Raw genomic sequence first — 6,850 nt, forward strand, 5'->3', positions numbered from 1 at the left:
AAACGATATTAATTTTGGAACTTAAACGTTCAGTATATGGCTGGTCTCGGTACTTTAAAGAAAACATACACACCAGTATTCCATTTCTCCCTAAACATTTTAAGCATCGAAGTCTTTAAGTAACGCGATACCGGAGTCAACAAGCATACTTTTAGAATTTGATTAAAAGGGAATATAATATGGAATCGCGTATCTCAAGAAATTAATATGCAATAACTGAGTCAAGGGACTCAGAGGATCCAAGGCTAGACTGAGTATAATAGGCTTCGGGCTTCTATTGTGACATCTACTGTAAATTACAGAAATGTTAAAAGTAAACAAAATAAAGTAACTAAAATGTGGTCTAAAATCACCCCTTTAGACACCCCTTTTACTTCACTGGTGTCAGATATGAAAGGCAATAGTCTCCCGTTCTGTCTGCTGTGTGTTGCAGCAGAGGGACTCCCTGCCGCTGAAAGGGGCAGAGTAACTTGCATGCCCTCTAGTACAGTTTACACATGCACGACTTTAAAAGCTAGCAAGACAGGTTTCGATTCACATTAGCTGGCGAGCCTTGTTAAAAAAACGAATGATAATGTAACATGCCACTGTTCATGAACAAAGTTATACTGAGATTTCCTAAGATACGCGATTAAAAAATAAATAAATAAAAATTTGAATCTCCCGCGGAACACATTCCATAAGAATCAGTGGTTTTACAGTATATATCGCCTTTAAAGGTGGCTTCTCAAAACGCTTTACGGGATAAAAACAACCAGAACAGCAGCAACAACAATATTGTATTTCGTTGCACTTTGAAAACCAAGTAATAACTTAACTATACAGTACGTGCAAACGTTTCGTATGTTGCTGTCGTGAATGTCTGCGTACCCATAAGTATCTTATTTGCCTTGAGTCTGTCTACAGTATCTCTGTCCCACTACCCCCATCTCTCCCTCAATTCAATTCAAGGTGTTTTATTTGCATGACAGATGGGTACAATTCTTGTTGGGAATGTATACTTTGATATTTACACCCGGCGCGGCACCGAGGGAGCGTCTGCATTTATAACTTGGTTTTTAAAATTAGTCAAGCAATATGAAGCATCTTCTTTTACTTTTGAGTCCCTTAAATACATTGAACACAGCTTTCTCACCACTTAAGATTGCTCTTGATACCATCCTTACACAAAGCAGAAGGGAGATTTTAGTGCCTGAGCATAAAAAGAATAGGAGCATACTGCAACGCGTGTGAAGTCCATAAACGATATTAATTTTGGAACTTAAACGTTCAGTATATGGCTGGTCTCGGTACTTTAAAGAAAACATACACACCAGTATTCCATTTCTCCCTAAACATTTTAAGCATCGAAGTCTTTAAGTAACGCGATACCGGAGTCAACAAGCATACTTTTAGAATTTGATTAAAAGGGAATATAATATGGAATCGCGTATCTCAAGAAATTAATATGCAATAACTGAGTCAAGGGACTCAGAGGATCCAAGGCTAGACTGAGTATAATAGGCTTCGGGCTTCTATTGTGACATCTACTGTAAATTACAGAAATGTTAAAAGTAACCAAAATAAAGTAACTAAAATGTGGTCTAAAATCACCCCTTTAGACACCCCTTTTACTTCACTGGTGTCAGATATGAAAGGCAATAGTCTCCCGTTCTGTCTGCTGTGTGTTGCAGCAGAGGGACTCCCTGCCGCTGAAAGGGGCAGAGTAACTTGCATGCCCTCTAGTACAGTTTACACATGCACGACTTTAAAAGCTAGCAAGACAGGTTTCGATTCACATTAGCTGGCGAGCCTTGTTAAAAAAACGAATGATAATGTAACATGCCACTGTTCATGAACAAAGTTATACTGAGATTTCCTAAGATACGCGATTAAAAAATAAATAAATAAAAATTTGAATCTCCTGCGGAGCACATTCCATAAGAATCAGTGGTTTTACAGTATATATCGCCTTTAAAGGTGGCTTCTCAAAACGCTTTACGGGATAAAAACAACCAGAACAGCAGCAACAACAATATTGTATTTCGTTGCACTTTGAAAACCAAGTAATAACTTAACTATACAGTACGTGCAAACGTTTCGTATGTTGCTGTCGTGAATGCCTGCGTACCCATAAGTATCTTATTTGCCTTGAGTCTGTCTACAGTATCTCTGTCCCACTACCCCCATCTCTCCCTCAATTCAATTCAAGGTGTTTTATTTGTTTGACAGATGGGTACAATTCTTGTTGGGAATGTATACTTTGATATTTACACCCGGCGCGGCACCGAGGGAGCGTCTGCATTTATAACTTGGTTTTTAAAATTAGTCACGCAATATGAAGCATCTTCTTTTACTTCTGAGTCCCTTAAATACATTGAACACAGCTTTCTCACCATCCTTACACAAAGCAGAAACTGTCCGATGACTCACAGTACAAGTGGAAAGATTACAGATTTTAATCGTCTTTAATTTTGTCTTTAATTTTGCCTGTGGAGTGTATCTTATTAAGCTCTAAATTGCATTTTGAGCGCGGTTTTTTACTTTTTTTTAATTGCATTTTGGGCGCGGACAGCACATACAAGGGTTAATGAACTGCGCCAAGAAATTTAAAATAGTATTCTTTAGGTGTGAGGGTAGGAGTGGACCGCAGCAGGCATAATCAGCAAACCAGGAAAACAAAGAACAGGACAGGTGAGATGTGTATCCAGAAAGCGAGTGATCAGAAAAAGGAAATGGAAAACGCAGAAAAAGAAAACGCTTTACAGGATAAAAACAATAACAACAGTAGTGGCTGGGCAAACGATTTTTTTTATCGAAATACAAATTGAGATACTGTACTGTATAATGATGTGCATGAACAAAGGTATTGTAACGCTTACGGCCGACAGACACTGTGTAAGAGCCGGCGTACCAGAGCAGGTGACGTCACCGCCCTTCCCTATGATAGCAGGACTACAGCTACTGGGCTGGAGAGAGATCTCTCTTTAGCTCACGGGGCTGGGTCGCTGCAGAGAGACGCGGAAGTCCCGGGTTCGAGCCTCAGTCGGGATGGGGCCGACCAGATGCGGCAAGGGCGCCCGCCAGAGCCCCCGTTGCGTTACATTGGTGTCAGAAGCGGGGTGGGATAGCCCTTCGCCGGGGACGGCGATTTAAGCGGGGGAGAGTGTAACGCTTACGGCCGACAGGTACTGTGTAAGAGCCGGCGTACCAGAGCAGGTGACGTCACCGCCCTTCCCTGTGATAGCAGGACTACAGCTACTGGGCTGTAGAGAGATCTCTCTTTAGCTCACGGGGTTGGGTCGCTGCAGAGAGACGCGGAAGTCCCGGGTTCGAGCCCCGGACGGTGTGGGGCCGACCTGATGCGGCAAGGGCGCCCGCCGGAGCCCCCGTTGCGTTACAGTATACTGCAATTTTCCTTAGATACGCGATTAATGCTTCGTAGGAGGAGGCGGTCTTTTCCTCTTGTCTAACAGTTTGTCCACAAACAAAACATTCCTGTTAGACAAAAGGAATTGAAAAAAAACAATTTTGTCAATGAAAACCGGTGTGTGTGTCTCTCCCTGCTGGATGTTCCTCTCACAAACTGCTGAATGAATAAAATAATTTTATTGAAAATGCGTTTGCGATTGTCTGGTATTTAATCTGGTCCCTTTTAACTGTTTTTCGATCTACTGTATTGCTTTGAGATGCCACTTTTAAAGGCGATATGTAAAATAAAGTTTTTTTTATTATTGTTATAGAGAAACATGATCAGATTTTCCCTGGTTCAGAAAAAAGATCTAAAGTGCTACACATAACTTTCTTAATTCGATGTATTTAAAGCAGTGAACTACTGTAGGTGTCACATAACATTCAGAAATACAATCACGTATTTGACAAATAAAAACGATTATAATCTAATCCTTCCACGTTTGATCCCAAAATCCCAAGAAATATAAATCTTGACGGGTAGAAAGCTATGCTGAAAGTTTATTAAGATGCTTAGAAGACAAAGATACTGTATCAATTTATGTTGCATTAGCCTGATTATGATTAAAAAACACATATAATTAAACACGCGTTTGCGATTTAAATCAGAACACGATTTAAATCAATATCGATTCCATATTATATTAGCAGAAAAGCTTAAAACTACCACTTTTTCACACGCTATTTCACATGCTAGTTAAATACTTCGATGCTTAAAATCGTTAGGGAGAAATGGAATACCGGTGTGTATTTTTCCTTTAAAGTGCCGAATCCTGGAATCTGACTGGCTGACACCCCTCTGAAGTGGTTCCATAAAATCTGGTATACGGAAAAGAAAGCGTTGATAAATACAAGTGTCTTTTAATACACTCTTTGCTGTGCTCTTGAGGATCCTTGTGATATTTTAAGCTCTAGTTGAATGATAAGTGTCGCATTTTAAATCATTTTCGTAGTTAGAAATTATGAAACGCCCTGTTAAAAGCAAGGAAGTTTTTATGCCCGTTGAAGTAAAACAAAATGCCTGACAAAGTATGGCTTGGACAGATTCCAAGTGCTTGTACAAATGTGCTAAAGAAATTATACTTTGAGTATACAGCTTGTCTAAAGTCATCCATTATTAATACTATTAGTAATATCTTCAGTAAAGGCTTTGATGCATAAATATTTATGATAAAGGTAGGCTGTGTACTTTTGTCCAACTGAGCAATCTTGCTTTCATAAAATATACCAACATTTTAATGACTGATGATTAACATGCTGTAATACACAGTTCAAAATTAAAGGCTCAAATGCTGTACATGAGAGGTTAAGCTCCCCCTGGCGGTTTTACAAGGCGACGCCGGATAGTTAACCACGTGACACCACGTTAACTGCGTCATACCGCGTGATACTGTGACACGCCCACCGGGGTATGCCGCGAAATACCTCACGCATTTTGAATGGCTGCATCTGTAAGTGGAATGTTGAGAAAACTGTCTTTGAGAAATATTTGAACCCTAAACCTAACTAGCAAAACCCGAAGCTAGGGTTAGGGTTTTATTCCCATACAATGTAGACAGTTTTTGATGACATGGCTGTGTTTTAGGGCTGAAAGGAAACTTAGGAATATAGTTCTTTCAATGTTTTCTAAACATTTTTTTCTGACCTATATGTCTGTATACAGTGCTTTGCCCCAAAAAGGAATGGTGGCTGAACTGCCCAACAAGCAAGAGTTCGAAAGAACCTGATTTAACTTTTAAAATCTTGCCATGGGCTTTGAAATCACAGGCAAATTAACAGATAAAGCCAAAATGTATTAGTTGTTTCGGACTTTTAGGCCACTTCAGCCTAAACGTACATTCATTCAGCACTCCATTCAACACGAAATTTCCAATGAAAGAATAGCTTTCAAAAATTAATTTGACCACTCCTGACACACTCTTTTGGTTTTGGCAGTGTTGCATTGTCTTTTCAGACTCATATTTTGATTCAGAGAAGCAAATTTTCCAGTCAAATAAGTGGAATGTTGAGAAAACTGTCTTTGAGAAATATTTGAACCCTAACCCTAACTAGCAAAACCCGAAGCTAGGGTTAGGGTTTTATTCCCATACAATGTAGACAGTTTTTGATGGCATGGCTGTGATTTAGGGCTGAAAGGATACTTAGGAATATAGTTCTTTCAATGTTTTCTAAACATTTTTTTCTGACCTATATGGCTGTATACAGTGCTTTGCCCCAAAAAGGAATGGTGGCCGAACTGCCCAACAAGCAAAAAATTGAAAGAACCTGATTTAACTTTTAAAATCTTGACATGGGCTTTGAAATCACAGGCAAATTAACAGATAAAGCCAAAATGTATTAGTTGTTTCGGACTTTTAGGCCACTTCAGCCTAAACGTACATTCATTCAGCACTCCGTTCAACACGAAATTTCCAATGAAAGAGTAGCTTTCAAAAATTAATTTGACCACTCCTGACACACTCTTTTGGTTTTGGCAGTGTTGTATTGTCTTTTCAGACTCATATTTTGATTCAGAGAAGCAGATTTTCCTGTCAAATAAGTGGAATGTTGAGAAAATTGTCTTTGAGAAATATTTGAACCCTAACCCTAACTAGCAAAACCCGATGCTAGGGTTAGGGTTTTATTCCCATACAATGTAGACAGTTTTTGATGGCATGGCTGTGTTTTAGGGCTGAAAGGATATTTAGGAATATAGTTCTTTCAATGTTTTCTAAACATTTTTTTCTGACCTATATGGCTGTATACAGTGCTTTGCCCCAAAAAGGAATGGTGGCTGAACTGTCCAACAAGCAAAAAATTGAAAGAACCTGATTTAACTTTTAAAATCTTGCCATGGGCTTTGAAATCACAGGCAAATTAACAGATAAAGCCAAAATGTATTAGTTGTTTCGGACTTTTAGGCCACTTCAGCCTAAACGTACATTCATTCAGCACTCCGTTCAACACGAAATTTCGAATGAAAGAATAGCTTTCAAAAATTAATTCGACCACTCCTGACACACTCTTTTGGTTTTGGCAGTGTTGTATTGTCTTTTCAGACTCATATTTTGATTCAGAGAAGCAGATTTTCCTGTCAAATAAGTGGAATGTTGAGAAAATTGTCTTTGAGAAATATTTGAACCCTAACCCTAACTAGCAAAACCCGAAGCTAGGGTTAGGGTTTTATTCCCATACAATGTAGACAGTTTTTGATGGCATGGCTGTGTTTTAGGGCTGAAAGGATATTTAGGAATATAGTTCTTTCAATGTTTTCTAAACATTTTTTTCTGACCAATATGGCTGTATACAGTGCTTTGCCCCAAAAAGGAATGGTGGCTGAACTGCCCAACAAGCAAGAGTTCGAAAGAACCTGATTTAACTTTTAAAATCTTGCCATGGGCTTTGAAATCACAGGCAAATT

The sequence above is a fragment of the Atractosteus spatula genome, chromosome 5, assembly GCF_055471065.1.
Source record: "Atractosteus spatula isolate fAtrSpa1 chromosome 5, fAtrSpa1.hap1, whole genome shotgun sequence".
NCBI lineage: Eukaryota > Metazoa > Chordata > Actinopteri > Semionotiformes > Lepisosteidae > Atractosteus > Atractosteus spatula.